This window comes from Triticum aestivum, chromosome 1B (assembly GCF_018294505.1).
Source record: "Triticum aestivum cultivar Chinese Spring chromosome 1B, IWGSC CS RefSeq v2.1, whole genome shotgun sequence".
In the NCBI taxonomy this organism is placed as follows: domain Eukaryota; kingdom Viridiplantae; phylum Streptophyta; class Magnoliopsida; order Poales; family Poaceae; genus Triticum; species Triticum aestivum.
In genome coordinates, this window is record NC_057795.1 from 495,008,281 (window position 1) to 495,026,911 (window position 18,631).

Sequence of the window (18,631 nt, forward strand, 5' to 3'; positions counted from 1 at the left end):
TTCTACGGCCCATAGGAGGCCCATGGTCACTACAGCAGGTAGCACAGTAGTAGGACCATGGTTACAATGGTCCGTATGTTGCCCATGGTTATTGTGTCCTAGTTATAAAAATAGGTTATTGTGGCCACTAGAAAATGCGGAAAAAGACGCAGTGACTACAAGCAAACAACTAAACAAGACAATAAGGAAATAAATAAGCAAGCAACTAATGCTAGGCTATTACAGCTATTACACATATTACATCCACTGGGCATCAAAGTTCGCCACCAGTGCAAATATAGGGAAAAAAGCAGCATATGACATACACTGGTTGTCAAAGTTGGCGACCAATGCAAATAAACGCCGTAGCAAAACAAGTCCAGAACTGAAACCACTTCAGAAGAGCTCAAGAAACAATATCCTGGGTACCCAACCTTCTGGCAAGATGCTTAGCAAGCTTATTAACTTTCTCTTGTTTGGTGCTTAAATCCTCCAGCACCTTCTGTTGCACCAGAAAGTATGCATATAAATTCTGCAGGGACTTCTTCAGTCCTTCGGCTTCCTGTTGCAGTATATCTGATCGATGTATTTCAACTTAGAAGTTGAGACTCAAGAAGCTGAGCTGATTCAGGTGGAGAGTTCGAAGAGCTTGTGCCAGCAGTAGTGGCCAGTAACTCGAACACTACATCAAGACAGGACTTTGGCATTGTCTCACTGTCTTCAAGATAGTTTTTATTAGCTTTCTTGGAGACCAACAGGGATGTCTCACTATCTTGAACCTTATCTGTATTACTTCCTTTACCACTGCATAATGGGGTACTCTTCTCCAATATTTTGTCTGCATTCTAAAAGACAAACAAGCAGACACATCACAGGTTTACCATGTTGTATATGAAACTCATTTTGGTAAACCAGTTCAACAGTAAGGTGGATAGGATAATAGCATGAAACAAACATATATCTATGTACAATGGTCACTGTATGGTCTTTATCATTCTAGTGTATGTTGTCAAATCAAGATAAATACAGTTCAAATCATATCTGTTTAAGACAAAGCAGCATAGACAAAATATAAGTGCGGGAAACCACACAGTGTGACATGAGAACATAACTGTTTATTCAGTTGAAACTGAAATCAACATAGAGCAAGTGACAACAACAAACCAGTTAAAGAAATAGGTTTAAAACATACCTATTGCGCCATTGGAATTTCAATTGCATCCTTCAAATTTGAAATTGGTTGGTATAAGTAAATACAGTAATGCAAGAGCAAAGGAGTATGAACCATAGCTATGAAACCTAACCTGAGAACAATTCTTCTTCTGCTTTAAGCGTCGAGTTGGTGTTTGGAGTGGTGGTCCTCGTGCTTTGGGCACTGCAGTTGCCTTACTAACTACTCGTGTTTGGGTGCTGTGTGGTGGAGACGGTGTTGTGTCAACTAGAGCTGGGTTACTATCTGTTGGGGTTGGGGTTAGAAGAGGTGTAGCTGGTTGTCTGTCGAACTGGGTAGGGGTACAATCTGCAAGAGTCTGGGTTATGTGTGGTGTTGGAGATATGCCCTAGAGGCAATCATGTATGATGATATTTCCTATGTGTTTATGAATAAAGATAGTCCTTGGACATTATCAATGATGTGTATCAGCAAGTACATGACTTGTTTGTGGGACTATGCATTGTATGATGACTATCCTAAAAGATCCCTAGTCGAAAGGGCTGTGTGGACGTGCAACCAACTAGACTAGCATATGACACAGTCGATGGCTTGGTCTCACTAGCCAAGAAGCATTGGAAGCTAACCGGATAATATGGACTTGGAAAGGTCTGGTCGGATTCAACATAGTCAGATCCGAGTCGAGATAAGGTCCGAGTCGGACAAACCCAACTATGAGACGCAGCGATATGCCATGTGTGAGTTTCTAGTACAACATACGTTCTATGTCCTAAGACCTGAGCTGACGCATGTACTCGGGATGGTCACAAACCTGCTTTGGGCCGACCAAACGCTACTCCATGACTGGGTAGTTACAAAGGTAGGTTTCGGGCTTGTCCATACCCATGTTGCGAGACATGGTCGAGCAAGATGGGATTTGCCCCTCCGATCAGGAGAGATATACTCTGGGCCCCTTGTGTGATCCGACCAAGAGAAGCATGGGCATGTGACAAGGATTATGATATAATCTGGATAGTGGTCGACATCACTGGAACGAGAAAGAGGGCGAGCTAGCAAAAGGATGACAATCTCGCCTTGAGCCCGACAACATATATCGTGTGGCAAAGGGAACGGAAGTGTGCCATGTTGTACAGGTTCGCCTAACTAGCTTCATAGTCTGCTTGGTGTTTGACATGCCTTGCTAGAGGCCGCTACCAACCGTGCAGTTCGGAGGTGATTCGAACTGCGACCAAGCCGACTTGAACCTAAGGAGTCACGTGCTTAAGGGAAGGAACCTACGAGGTCGTATCCGAGGACACTGGTCGGATGTGATCTGAGCCATATTGGGATTGTGGCCGAGTAGACTTGTGGGCTTTAGGGTCCTTGCGAGGCCCAAGTGTTGGGTCCGCGACGGACGCCTATATAAAGTGGAGGTGCGGCACACTCATGCGGTTAATTGCTTTGGAGCTATCACTAGGGTTTGCACGTGTTGTGAATAGACACCTCCACTTGCCGCCGGTTGTGTGATCATACCTAGTAGTCCGCTGCACAACGTTCCTCCTGCATGCGCGGATACCGTTAGAGGCGGTGCACTTGTGCCGCTCCGGCGAACCTGTTCGCGGGATATGATCGGCTACGTGGGAGACCGGCAAGGAGAAGACGACTCCGGGAATGCGAGGCGACTCCAGGAACACGCTGCCTCAACTCTACTTCTGCTGCACGGCACTGCGCGTCTAGTGGTAATTGAGGGAGTCCTGGATTAGGGGGTCCTCGGACAGCCGGACTATATACTTTGGCCGGACTGTTGGACTATGAAGATACAAGATTAAAGACTTCATCCCGTGTCCGGATGGGACTCTCCTTTGCGTGGAAGGCAAGCTTGGCGATTCGGATGTGTAGATATCCTTCTCTGTAACCGACTCTGTGTAACCCTAGCCCCTCCAGTGTCTATATAAACCGGAGGGTTTAGTCCGTAGGAAAAGAACAATCATAATCATAGGCTAGCTTCTAGGGTTTAGCCTCTACGATCTCGTGGTAGATCAACTCTTGTAATACTCATATCATCAAGATCAATCAAGCAGGAAGTAGGGTATTACCTCCATCGAGAGGGCCCGAACCCGGGTAAACATCGTGTCCCCCGCCTCCTGTTACCATTATCCTGAGACGCACAGTTCGGGACCCCCTACCCGAGATCCGCAGGTTTTGACACCGACATTAGTGCTTTAATTGAGAGTTCCACTGTGTCATCACCATAAGGCTTGATGGCTAGCCTTGTTGTCGAGGACAACATCACCTCTGGGGGAGCCCTGGCTCTAGGCCAAACTCTCCGACTAGGTGGCTTCGTCATGACCGCCCGATCGGCCGTCACGCCAACGATGACTTCCCAGGTCATCAAAAATAGCCTCCACATCAACTCGGAACTTGCTGAATAGATGGATCCGATGGAGCTCTCTTCCCTGAATGAGCTCTTGGATCGCATCACCACTCTGGGTGTCGCTACGGACTATGATCAGATTGGGCTTAAACTCGACCAAAGGGAGATTAACTCTCCGCCAGCCACCCATCAGATACCGGTAGTGGAAGAGCAACGCATTGATTCTCCCTCTATTTTGAGGATGAACTATGTCCGGATTCCTGAGCTCTCCGAGCTGGATACCCGTTCGCGGGAGGACATGACCCAAACCCTGAACTTAGAATCGGGCGGCAGGCCTGAAAAATTGGGCAATATCTCGGAGCCCGAACTGCCAAGCTCGGAAGCTCCTCTGCCCCTGGGTCTCAAATCGGGTCAGGGTTTGGACTTAAATCTACCCACCCACCCAGATACAAGTGATCTTTCCCACATCAGACAAGAGCCCCAAGAGACAGTACATCACTTTTGGGCCAGATTCCTCCTTGTAATGAACAAGGTTAAGGACTGTCGCGAGAAAGACGCTATCTCATTCTTTTGCAAAAACTGCACGGACAAGGGAATCCTCAATGCCTTAAGTCACCGTGACATAGTACACTTTGGTGACATGGCGGCCATATTACAAAAGTACTGTGCGATGGAAAGCGCCTGGAAAACCCAAACAAAATTCTGGGATCCTCCGGCTCTCACTAAAACCCCTGTTCGAACTAAGAGGGTGCACTCTCGCAAGTCACCCGATGCAACCGGGAAGAAACCAAAGCCTACTACGAGGCATGGAACCGTACTGGAGGGATGGCTCAATGGGCCATGCAAAATTCACACCGCACCGGATACCATACCAACACATAGCCTTGGAGCATGTTGGATACTACGGCAGGTGGCCAAGAGCGGCGAGGATCTCCTCATCAACCTTACTGCAGAGCAACATCCCGCCGCCGACAACAATACAGTACTAACAGTCTTTGAGACATTCACCTCAAATAACAGGCGCAAGCGCGTACTTCACAGCCTGGCCGAAGTCTGCCATGTCGCAACTATAAATCCATGGAACGACACGGCTATAACCTTCAATGCTAGTGACGAACCTCAATTCCCAACAGTTCGGGCACCAGTCGCTCTGGTCCTTAGTCCAATCGTGGACGGCTTCCGGCTTACTAAAGTGCTCATGGACGACGGCAGTGGATTAAACCTCATCTACAAGGAAACCCTTCACAAGATGGAAATAGACAAAAGCCACATTGAGGAAAGCAGCACGACGTTCAGGGGAATCATCCCTAGCCGGGAGGCACGATGTGTGGGAAAAATCACACTAGATGTGGTATTCGGCACGCTGTAGAATTATAGGTCCGAAGAAATCACATTCCAAGTGGCCCCGTTCAGCAGCGGATACCACACCCTTTTAGGGCGGGCCACATTCACGAGCTTTCAAGCTATACCCCATTACGGGTACATGAAGCTCAAAATGCCCGGGCCCAATGGAATCATCACTCTAGCTAGTGATCCGGACGTAGCACTCCGCACCGAAAATAAAACCGCTGCACTGGCCCTTGAGGCGTTATCCGAAGCCCTCGCAACCGAAGAACTAACCACGCTGCACTCCACAGTGGACAGGGACGACGTGATACTCGACAAACGACCCAAGTCCACCTCTTTCAAACCAGTGGACGAAATAGTCAAATTCCAGGTCCACCCAACGGACCCCACAAAAATAGCATCCATTGGGGCACAACTGGACTCCACAATAGATGCTGCACTACGAGAGTTCTTGTGCGAGAATTGGGACATCTTTGCCTGGCATCCTTCAGACATGCCAGGCATCCCACGCAGGCTGGCCGAACATAGCCTAAATATACTGAAGGGATACAAGCCGGTCAAGCACACTCTTCGGCGCTTCTTAGAGCCTAAGCGACAAGCCATGGGAGAAGAGCTAGCCAAGCTACTCGAGGCCGGATTCATCAGAGAAATCAAACATCTGGATTAGCTAGCAAACCTGGTAATGGTACCAAAGAAGGACAAATCCTAGCGCCTATGTGTTGATTTCAAGGACCTCAATAAGGCTTGCCCTAAGGATCCCTTCCCCCTCCCCCGCATTGATCAAATCATCGACGCTACCGCAGGACACGACTCATTGTGTTTCCTCGACGCATACTCCGGATACCACTAAATCAAGATGGTGGAGTCCGACCAAGCCGCAACGACATTCATCACGCCATACGGCCCCTTATGTTTCAACACCATGCCTTTCGGGCTCAAAAATGCTGGCGCAACCTATCAACGCATGATTCAGACATGCTTGGAGAAACAAATTGGCAAAATAGTGGAGGGACGACGTGGTCATCAAAACAAGACACGTCGAATCTTTAATAGATGACTTTTGGCTTATGTTCGACAACTTCCAAACACATGACCTCAAGCTCAACCCGGAAAAATGTGTTTTCGGCGTACCTGCCGAAAAGCTGCTAGGCTTCATTGTTTCCAATAGAGGAATTGAAGCAAATCCGGAAAAAATCCCAGCTCTGTCATAGTTTGCTACCCCAACAGACCTCAAGCAAATCCAGAAATTAACTGGATGCGTGGCTGCCTTAAGCCGCTTTATCTCCTGATTGGGAGAAAATGCACGACCTCTTTATTGCCTTCTTCGATGCACCGAACACTTCGAGTGGACGGATGCGGCCACAGCCGGACTAGAAGAAATAAAGGCCCTTTTGGCTAGCAACCCAACCCTGGTCGTACCAAATATTGGCGAACCCATGCTATTATATATAGCCGCAACACACCAGGTTGTAAGCCATCCGTGGTGTGGCAAGGGGAGACCGGCAATACTAGTCCAGACCCGACCACAACCCCAGATACTGAGCATAAGGACATAATCGGAGGCTGCGCCACCGAAATAACACCCTCAGCCCATGTAATCATGCTGTCATCGCCCCATGGACTGAACCCTTCTTAGCCTACTTAAACAGGCAAGAGCTCCCCGAGGACCAAAATGAGGCACGTTGCATTGTGCGGCGCTCCAAAGCCTATAAAGTCCACGAGGGAGAGATTTATAAGAAAAGCACCACCGAAGTGCTCCAAAGATGCATCTCCGAAGAGGAAGGGTGGCAGCTCTTAGCCGAAATCCATGCCGGATTCGGCGGCCACCACTGAGGGAGTCCTAGATTAGGGGGTATCCGGACAGCCGGATTATATACATCGTCCGGACTATTGAAGCGTGAAGATACAAGACTCAAGACTTCGGCCCGTGTCCGGATGGGACTCTCCTTTGCATGGGACACAAGCTTGGCGATCCGGATATTATATTTCCTTCCCTGTAACCGACTCCATGTAAACCCTAGCCCTCTCCGGTGTCTATATAAACCGTAGAGGATGGTCCTTAGAGGACCGATCACAATTACAATCATACCATCATAGGCTAGCTCTTAGGGTTTAGCATCTACGATCTCGTGGTAGATCTACTCTTGTACTACTCATATCTTCAATATTAATGAAGCAGGAAATAGGGTTTTACCTCCATCGAGAGGGCCTGAACCTGGGTAAACATTGTGTCCCTTGCTTCCTGTTACCATCAGCCTAAGACACACAGATCGGGACCCCCTACCCGAGATCCGCCGGTTTTGACACCGATAACCACGCCGCAGCTCGGGCCCTTGTAAGCAAGGCCTTCCGTATAGGTTTTTACTAGCCGACAGCCCGAACAGACGCACAGGATCTCGTCCAACATTGCGTCGGTTGCCAGCTTTTCGCCAATCAGAGCCATATGCCCCCTACCGCTCTCCAAACAATCCCCATAACTTGGCCCTTCACAGTCTAGGGGCTTGATATGGTCGGACCCCTTAAAGGGGGAGGCCATAAGAAAAAATACTTATTGGTCATGGTGGACAAGTTCACCAAATGGATAGAAGCCAAACCAGTTAAATCGGCCGAATCTGGACCAGTGATAGACTTCATATTAGGGGTTGTGCACCGTTATGGTGTCCCCCACAACATCATCACCTACAATGGCTCAAACTTCACAGCGGATGAGGTGAAAACTTGGTGCGGCAATATGGGCATTAAGCTCGATTATGCCTCTGTCTATCACCCTCAAAAAAACGGTCAAGTCGAACGAGCAAATTGTCTTATTATGAGGGGAATAAAACCCAGATTGGTGCGATCCTTTAAGCATTCAGATACGCACTGGGTCGAGGAGCTCGACTCCATACTATGGGGACTGCGGACCACGCCGAATCACACTACCGGATACACACCATTCTTTATGGTTTATGGCGCAGAGGCGGCATTACCCTCGATATTATTCATGACTCACCTCGGGTGCGCATGTATGAAGAGAGAGAAGCCGAGCTCGATCGGCAGGACAATCTAGATGCCCTGGAGGAGGAGCGCAATGTAGCAAAAGCCCGTTCCGCATTTTATCAGCAGCAGGCTCGAAGGTATCAAAGAAGAGAAGTATGGGCCAAAACTTATAATATTGGCGAGCTCGTTCTGCGCCTACCGGAGAAGAAAAAGGAGAAGCTCAAGCCCAAATGGGAGGGTCCCTTCATCATTTATAAAGTTCTCACCGGAGGAGCGTACCGCGTGCATGATGCATCGGATAATCGATTAGAGCCGAACCCATGGAATGAGGCCAGACTCCGAAGATTCTACGCCTAAGCGCCGGACTCTGTGTTTGTCTCCTTACCTCCGCCCCTTTTAAATTATATCCTCTCTCTTTTTTCTTCTTTATTTTTTTATATAGCTCTAGAAGGCTTAAAGTGTGACCCGTTTACACAATTTCGACGCGTTATGCACGCTAATTATACCCGGGGGCTTCTTGTACAGAAGCTTAATATAACTATTTCCCGGGCTTCATGCCCAATGCATATGTGTAACTTCTCCATATGTGCCTTTTTTCGCCATTATATGCATCGATATGACTTAAGTTTTGGCCAAGCTGGGTTGCCTGGCTCTTTTGTTTATGCCCTACGTCCCCGTTAATTCGGCTAGGGCGTAAGTGGAGCACCTCTGCGATTGTTACTGCCGGGTCAGACGGATGTGTACCTCAGACTTGGTGGAGCCGAAAGCTAGTGTTCTTAAGGGAATATTCGGTCGGTGAACAAAAGATGTTTTTTACCTATTACAATATAAATCCCCAGATGTTTGGTATCCTGCGTCTCTGTTTGCAGTTCAGACATGCACATTAATGCATGCGTACCCAGGGAAAGGAACCCTTAACAGAACTATTCTCTCTCAAAGATGTTTCTTACTATCCATGTAATATAACATAACTAGTTGGGTACTTTTCTGTTCAAGCACTTATGACCCCTACGCCTGGTTTCCACGCGTATCCCGGTTTACATAACTAAGCGGGTATTCGGATACACTTCGGACTGTCGGGTCCGGAGGCTGAAGCAAAAAGGTCCTCCAAGACAAATGATTTACAATTCGGCTAGGGACTACATACGTCCACTGAAGTACATAGTCACTTGGACTGGCTAAATTCTTCTTCTATACCATCCAACAAGCTGTCTAGCCTACAATCCTGTTGGGAATACTTGCCGGTTAAACCTACTTGGTCATATACCAAACTAACGCTAATTTCCTTCCCATCTGACCCTACAGGACCAACTAGGGCCATTTGTTTCGGATCCACCTTGGTGTACCGCGTCTTTACCATGGCCCAGGCTTCCCTCGCACCTTGTCGGCAGGCTGATATCTTCCATAGTCGGAAGTGCTGCCGCGCTCCCTTGAGTAGCTCTACAAGCTCTCCCATGCTTCTTGGCCGGGAGGCGGACGACCACAAGGCCTGGGCAATACCCTGCATCACTTGCCGAACTCGTTCGTGCAGTTGTCAAAGTTCTTGCAGAAGAGCGCCGACAGATCCGGGCATCTCCTCTTCAGGACGACCTGTCAGCATACCTACAGACATAACTCTGTTAACTCGTTTCTTCGCCGAACTATACAAAGGTTCGCTTAAGCACTTACTATAAATGCCGTGTCAAAGCCTCTTATTCTCCTTCACGGAGTCAACAAGCTGGGCCCGAACATCTTTTAGTTCGACGCCCAGCCGGGTATTGGCATCTTGGAGATTGTTTTTCTCTTGCCTAACCCGTGTAAGCACACGCTCGCCAGCCTCTAGCTGTCGTCGAGCTTGTGGCTCATCCTCTCGTACGATCTCCGGATTCTCTCCAGATTGTCTGCAGAATCTATTGTCAGATTTGTCAAACATGCATCATATTAACTGGTATACGTACTTACATTCTCTTTGATCGAGACAAGTATTACCAGATGAGGGCTTCTTGAATTTCTCTATTTTGGCAACTGCGGCCCTCAGCTGGGCCTTGCATTCCTCTAGCTCTTGATATAAATGGGTATTCCTCTCTGCAAGAACCTATGCATACAATGATCCTTAAATCAGTTGTGCCAACTGTTTCAAGTCTCAGGGGCTACTAATATACATACTTATCAAATTTTCTTACCCGTATATCCTTTCAATACTGGTCCGTGGCTCTGGCGAGTCCATCTTGAGCAGCTCGGATGTACGCGTCCCCTGAGTTGAAGGCATTGAACGCCTCTTCGGAGAAATTAGCATCACGGAGTACGGCCTGTTGGCGCCGGTGATTCATGGCGCTCTCCACTTCCGAATTCATAGCGAAGGTTCTATCCGCATCCCCTGTAGGGGGATTATTCGGTGTTGTCCCCACGTTAGCCTCCACCCTTGAGGCCGGTTCTGGTATCTGGCTGGCGGAGGCATGGTTGGCAGGGTCTCCGGACATAGTCCGACGACTACTCTTTCTGCCAGGACATGATGGACGCTGTTACATTTCAAAGACAATAATCACGGAGCATGTTTTAAATTATACCTCAGAGACGGCGTGTCAATCCTAACCACCTTCCTCTTAAGCCTGCCCGGCTTGGGTGCCCTTTGCTGATGAGCCCCCGTGGGCTCGGTGCGGCGCCCCGGTAGTCGTTTCTATAAAGTACAATATATGTGCATGGGGTAAGGCATAAAGAAGGAATCCTTCTTGGAAGTTAGGACTCCGGTTTTACTTACACTCGATGCAGGGAGCAGTCTAGGATAGTCGGTGATGATGGCCACCAAGGTGCCGTCATGGCTTGCCAGGTAAAATTTCCCATCGACAAGCTCCACTGATTTGTCCGGATCTTCTTCAAGTCCGGGGTCGAGGGCCCGGTCAAGGTCATCTGGCTGGGGAGATGGGCTGTGAATCTCCCTCATGGCCTTTTGCAGTTCCTGCTAGGAACTGGCAAGGTGAGTATTTATGATAAAGAGTACGGGAGTGAATGGAGTTGAGTAAAGGATAGCAGCTCACCTAGCTTGGGGAATTGTACATAGAAAATCCATCCCGTGGCTTAATACGGAGGAACTCCTCTTCTTCTCCCTTGTATAAGTCGGACAGTATTTTCGCCAGAGCGGTGGCGGAGTCCGGACCTTTACGACCGCAGCGGGTTGCATCGTTTTCTCCATTGAAGTGCCACATGGGTTTCCCCCGATATTGAAGTGGCTGCACCCCCAGCATTATGCATATTGACATAACTTCGATTATGGTTAAACCTGATTTGGCCAGCGTTTTTATCCTGCCCATCAGGTAAAGGACCTCTCTATTATCTTCCTCCTGGGGGCTCCGGGGGCGCCAGCTGTGGCGTTTCTTCAGCGGGGTATTAACAAACTCAGGAAGGCCCATCCGAATTGGGTCCGGAAGGGGGACATCCTCTACATAAAACCACTCTGAAGGCCAGTCTTCGGATGCCTTATTTGGAGTGCTGGACAAGTATCCGGTCTCGGCGATGCGCCATATTTCGGCTCCGCCCACTTGATATATTGATCGCTCCTGATTGCGGGGGACAAGGCAGAATAGCCTCTTCCATAGCTCGAAATGAGCCTCGCAGCCCAGAAATACCTCGCAAAGGGCGACATAACCTGCGATGTGCAGTACGGAGGTAGGGGTGAAGTTATGCAGCTGGAGGCCATAGAACTCTAGGAGCCCGCGGAGGAATGGTGGATTGGAAACCCAAGTCCCCTCAGCAAATAAGGGATAAGGCATACCCGCTCCCCCTTGGATGGGTTGGGAAAGCTCTCTGCTTGCTCCCCGCCATTATAGGTGGCTAGTCCGGCTCGAATGGGGACCATGTATGCAGGCGGGAGAAACCGCTTGGTCTGCAACTCTACTAATCGTCTATGGGGAACAGAACACTTCTCCCAATCACCTGGCTTAGTGCTATAGGAGCAAGAGGAGGAGCTGCGACGGCCTTCCATGATGGGATGGTTTCTTCCGGGCGCACTCTGATGAAATGCTTGCTGGGGGAGGATGGTGTAATTTGGATCTAAGGATCCCCGTATCTTTAAATAGATGATTTACTTACATGGTTAGGGTGGCAAATGTAAAAATGCCCCGACTTCTCACATTCGCCCGACACGTGGAGATAATCATTATTAAAGCATGGAAGCTGAGGAGTACAACATTAATGGGAAGCCGGACACTACTCGCTACAACAGGTACTCTGGATTTGGAGGAGAACCCTCCTTGCAAAGCCGAAGACAATTTGCGCGTCGGACTCATCGTCATTGAAGCCTGGTTCAGGGGCTACTGAGGGAGTCCTGGATTAGGGGGTCCTCCGACAGCTGGACTATATACTTTGGCCGGACTGTTGGACTATGAAGATATAAGATTGAAGACTTCATCCCGTGTCCGGATGGGACTCTCCTTTGCGTGGAAGGCAAGCTTGGCGATTCGGATGTGTAGATCTCCTTGTCTGTAACCGACTCTGTGTAACCCTAGCCCCCTCCCGTGTCTATATAAACCGGAGGGTTTAGTCCGTAGGACAAGAACAATCATAATCATAGGCTAGCTTCTAGGGTTTAGCCTTTACGATCTCATGGTAGATCAACTCTTGTAATACTCATATCATCAAGATCAATCAAGCATGAAGTAGGGTATTACCTCCATCGAGAGGGCCCGAACCTGGGTAAACATCGTGTCCCCCGCCTCTTGTTACCATTAGCCTTAGATGCATAGTTTGGGTCCCCCTACCCGAGATCCGCTGGTTTTGACACCGACAGTAACAATCTGTGATCCATCTCCCGTAGCATGTTCTTGGTTGTTCTGCGCGTAGAAAATTTTAATTTGCAGTCGATGCACCCTACCATAGAACCCAACAGTGGTATCAGAGCCTCTGCTATACACTACAAAAAAAATACACTTCTGTGATGATACGTGTTTGTCACAGTAGGTCGCGTTTTTTGTCATGCATGTACATCCATGATGATTTTATGACAGAATCAAGATAGTCATACTTGTATTGTCATAGAAGTGTTCCATGACATTACCAAAATTATCATCCTGGAAGTGTCCACTTCCATGACGATAAATCGCATGTTACAGAAGTGCTTTCGTCAAGGGTGACCGACACGTGGCATCCACCGTAACGAAACGCCGTTAGGCTATCGGGTTGGGTTTTGGATCCGATAACCCATTAACAGCCCGAACCAATGGGGATTTTCCACGTGTAAAATCATTATTGGCTGGAGGAAACATGTGTCGGCTCATTGTTGGGACAGATGTCTGCTACCTCTTGAGCACTGCGTTAGATTTCCCCGAAGAGGAGAGGATGATGCAGTAAAGTAGCGTAAGTATTTCCCTCAGTTTTTGAGAACCAAGGTATCAATCCAGTAGGAGATCACGCACGAGTCCCTCGTACCTACAAAAAACGATAGCTACTCGCAACCAACGTGATTAGGGGTTGTCAATCCCTTCACGTTCACTTACGAGGGTGAGATCTGATAGAGATGATAAATAATATTTTTGGTATTTTTGATATAGAGATGCAAAGTAAAAAGTAAAAGGCAAAGTAAAAACAAAGCAAGTAATAAAGTAATGGAGATTGATATGATGAGAATAGACCCGGGGGCCATAGGTTTCACTAGTGGCTTCTCTCAAGAGCATAAATATTCAACGGTGGGTGAACAAATTACTGTTGAGCAATTGACAGAATTGAGCATAATTATGAGTATATCTAGGTATGATCATGTGTATAGGCATCACGTCCGAGACAAGTAGATCGAAACGATTCTGCATCTACTACTATTACTCCACTCATCGACCGCTATCCAGCATGCATCTAGAGTATTAAGTTAAAAACAGAGTAACGCCTTAAGCAAGATGACATGATGTAGAGGGATAAATTCATGCAATATGATAAAAACCCCATCTTGTTATCCTCGATGGCAACAATACAATACGTGCCTTGCAACCCTTTCTGTCACAGGGTAAGGACACCGCAAGATTGAACCCAAAGCTAAACACTTCTCCCATTGCAAGAACTACCAATCTAGTTGGCCAAACCAAACGGATAATTCGAAGAGACTTGCAAAGATAACTCAATCATACATAAAAGAATTCAGAGAAGATTCAAATATTATTCATAGATAAGCTGGATCATAAACCCACAATTCATCGGTCTCAACAAACACACCGCAAAAAGAAGATTACATCGAATAGATCTCCACAAGAGAGGGGGAGAACATTGTATTGAGATCCAAAAAGAGAGAAGAAGCCATCTAGCTACTAGCTATGGACCCGAAGGTCTGAAGTAAACTACTCACACTTCATCGGAGAGGCTATGGTGTTGATGAAGAAGCCCTCCATGGTAGATGCCCCCTCCGGCGGAGCTCCGGAACAGGCCCCAAGATGGGATCTCGCGGATACAAAAAGTTGCAGCGGTGGAATTAGGTTTTTGGCTCCGTGTTTGATCTGATGGGGGTACGTAGGTATATATAGGAGGAAGGAGTACGTCGGTGGAGCAACAGGGGGCCCACGAGGCAGGGGGGCGTGCCTAGGGGGGCCTCCACCCTCGTGACCGCCTCTTTTGTTCCTTGGAGCAGGGTCCAAGTCTCCTGGATCACGTTCGGTGCGAAAATCATGTTCCCGAAGGTTTCATTCTGTTTGGACTCCGTTTGATATTCTATTTCTTCGAAATACTGAAATAGGCAAAAAACAACAATTCTGGGCTGGGCCTCCGGTTAATAGGTTAGTCCCAAAAGTAATATAAAAGTGGAAAATAAAGCCCAATATAGTCCAAAACAGTAGATAAAGTAGCATGAAGCAATCAAAAATTATAGATAGGTTGGAGACGTATCAAGCATCCCCAAGCTTAATTCCTGCTCGTCCTCGAGTAGGTAAATGGTAAAAAAGAATTTTTGATGCGGAGTGATACTTTGGCTTAATTTCAATCTAAATCTTCTTAATTGTGGTATGAATATTCATATCCGAAAGATTCAAGACAAAAGTTCATATTGACATAAAAGTAATAATACTTCATGCATACTAATCAAAGCAATCATGTCTTCTCAAAATAGCATGGTTAAAGAAAGTTATCCCTACAAAATCATATAGTCTGGCTATGCTCTATCTTCATCACACAAAGTATTTAATCATGCACAACCCCGATGAAGAGCCAAGCAATTGTTTCATTCTTTAGTAATCTCAAACTTTTTCAACTCTCACGCAATACATGATCGTGAGCCATGGACATAGCACTATAGGTGGAATAGAATGGTGGTTGTGGAGAAGACAAAAAGGAGAAGATAGTCTCACATCAACTAGGCATATCAATGGGCTATGCAAATGCCCATCAATAGATATTGATGTGAGTGAGTAGGGATTGCCATGCAACGGATGCACTAGAGCTATAAGTATATGAAAGCTCAACAAAAGAAAATAAGTGGATGTGCATCCAACTTGCTTGCTCACGAAGACCTAGGGCACTTTTGAGGAAGCCCATCATTGGAATATACAAGCCAAGTTCTATAATGAAAAATTCGCACTAGTATATGAAAGTGACAACATATGAGACTCTCTATCATGAAGATCATGGTGCTACTTTGAAGCACAAGTGTGGTAAAAGGATAGTAGCATTGTCCCTTCTCTCTTTTTCTCTTATTTTTTATATATTTTTTGGTGGGCTTCTTTGACCTCTTTTTCTATTTGGGCTTCTTTGGCCTCTTTTATTTTCCATAAAGTCAGGAGTCTCATCCCGACTTATGGGGGAATCATAGTCTTCATCATCCTTTCCTCACTGGGACAATGCTCTAATAATGATGATCATCACACTTTTATTTTTTCTTACAACTCAACAATTACAACTCGATACTTAGAACAAAATATGACTCTATATGAATGCCTCCAGCGGTGTACCGGGATATGCAATGAATCAAGAGTGACATGTATGAAAGAATTATGAACGGTGGCTTTGCCACAAATACAATGTCAACTACATGTTCATGCAAAAAGCAATATGACAAAAGTAATGTGTGTCATATGAACGGAACGGTGGAAAGTTGCATGGCAATATATCTCGGAATGGCTATGGAAATGCCATGATAGGTAGGTATGGTGGCTGTTTTGAGGAAGGTATATGGTGGGTGTATGATACCGGCGAAAAGTGCGCGGTATTAGAGAGGCTAGCAATGGTGGAAGGGTGAGAGTGCGTATAATCCATGGACTCAACATTAATCAAAAGAACTCATGCACTTGTTGCAAAAATTTAGAAGTCATCAAAAACCAAAGCACTAAACGCATACTCCTAGGGGGATAGATTGGTAGGAAAAGACCATCGCTCGTCCCCGACTGCCACTCATAAGGAAGACAATCAATAAATAAAATTGTGCTCCGACTTCATCACAAAGCGGTTCACCATACGTGCATGCTACGGGAATCACAAACTTCAACACAAGCATTCTTTAAATTCATAATCACCCCAACTAGCATTGCTTTGATATTATCACCTCCATATCTCAAAACAATTATCAAGCATCAAACTTATCTTAGTATTCAACGCACTCAAAAGAAAGTTTCACATATCTTGAATACCAAGTATATTATCTTTAAGCAAATTACCATGCTATTAACAACTCTCAAAATAATCTAAGTGAAGCATGAGAGATCAATAGTTTCTTTAAAACAAATCCACCACCGTGCTCTAAAAGATCTAAGTGAAGTACTAGAGCAAAAATTATTACGCTCAAAAGATATAAGTGAAGCACTATGAGCAAAACTATCAAGCTCAAAAGATATAAGTGAAGCACATAGAGTATTCTAGCAAATTCCAAATCATGTATGGCTCTCTCAAAAGGTGTGTACAGCAAGGATGATTGTGGTAAACTAACAAGCAAAGACGCAAATAATACAAGACGCTCCAAGCAAAACACATAACATGTGGTGAATAAAAATATAGCTCCAAGTAAATTACCGATGGAAGTAGACGAAAGAGGGGATGCCTTCCGGGGCATCCCCAAGCTTTGACTTTTTGGTGTCCTTGGATTATCTTGGGGGTGCCATGGGCATCCCCAAGCTTAGGCTCTTGCCACTCTTTGTTCCATAATCCATCAAAAGAATTCACCCAAAACTTGAAAACTTCACAACACAAAACTCAATAGAAATCTCGTGAGCTCCGTTAGTGAAAGAAAACAAAAGACTACTTTAAGGTACTGTAATGAACTCATTCTTTATTTATATTGGTGTTAAACCTACTGTATTCCAACTTCCTTATGGTTTATAAACTAATTTATTAGCCATAGATGCATTGAAATAAGCAAACAACACACGAAAAACAGAATCTGTCAAAAACAGAACAGTCTGTAGAAATCTGTAACTAATGCAAACGTCTGGAACTCTAAAACTTCTACCAAAATAGGAAGTACTGGAAAATTTGTTTATTGATCAGCAGAAAAAAGAATCAATGCAAAAGCACGTTTATGTGATTTATTGAATTTTTTCTCGTGAGTGCAAAGTTTCTGTTTTTCAGCAGAATCAAATCAACTATCATCATAGCTTATCCTATAGGTTCTACTTGGCACAAACACTAATTAAAACATAAAACCACATCTAAACGGAAAATACAAACAAAATTTAACACTAAACAGGAACAAAAGCAAAAAACAAAAAATAAAATTGGGTTGCCTCCCAACAAGCGTTATCGTTTAATGCCCCTAGCTAGGCATAAAAGCAAGGATAGATCTAGGTTTTGCCATCTTTGGTAGGCAATCCATAAGTTGCTCTCATGATAGATTCATATGGTAATTTTATTTCTTTCTAGGGAAGTGTTCCATACCCTTTCTCAAGGGAAATTGGAATCTAATATTCCCTTCCTTCATATCAATAATCGCACCAATCGTTCTAAGGAAAGGTCTACCAAGAATAATAGGACATGAAGAATTGCAATCTATATCAAGAACGATAAAATCTACGGGCACATAATTCCTATTTGCAACAATAAGAACATCATTAATTCTTCCCATAGGCTTTTTAATAGTGGAATCCGCAAGATGCAAGTTTAGAGAGCAATCTTCAAAGTCACGGAAATCTAGCAAATCACACAAAGTTTTGGGAATAGTGGAGACACTAGCACCCAAATCACACAAAGCATGAAACTCATAATCTTTAATTTTAATTTTGATAGTAGGTTCCCACTCATCATAGAGTTTTCTAGGGATAGAAATTTCAACTCAACTTTTTCTTCATAAGATTGCATCAAGGCATCAACAATGTGTTCGGTAAAGGCCTTATTTTGACTATAAGCAGGAGGAGAATCTAGCACGGATTGCAACAAGGAAATACAACCAATCAAAGAGCAATTTTCATAATTAAATTCCTTGAGATCCAAAATAGTGGGTTTAACAACATCTAGGTTTTTATTTCTTTCAATCCCACTTTCATCAATTTCATCATCAATATCTACAAACTCTGAATTCTTAGAATACCTTCTAGGTAAAGGAAGATCATATTCAGTTTCATCAAGATTCATATTGCAAAACAAAGATTTAATAGGGGAAACATAAATAACTTTTAGATCTTCATCTTGATTTTCATAGGAATTGGAAGAACACGCTTTAATAAAGGCATCTTTGGAAGCACGCATCCTAGCGGTTCTTTCTTTGCACTCATCAATGGAAATTCTCATGGCTTTGAGGGACTCATTGATATCATGCTTAGGAGGAATAGATCTAAGCTTTAAAGAATCAATTTCAAGAGAAATTCTATCAACGTTCCAAGCCAAATCATCAACTTTAAGCAATTTCTCTTCAAGCAAAGCATTAACATTCT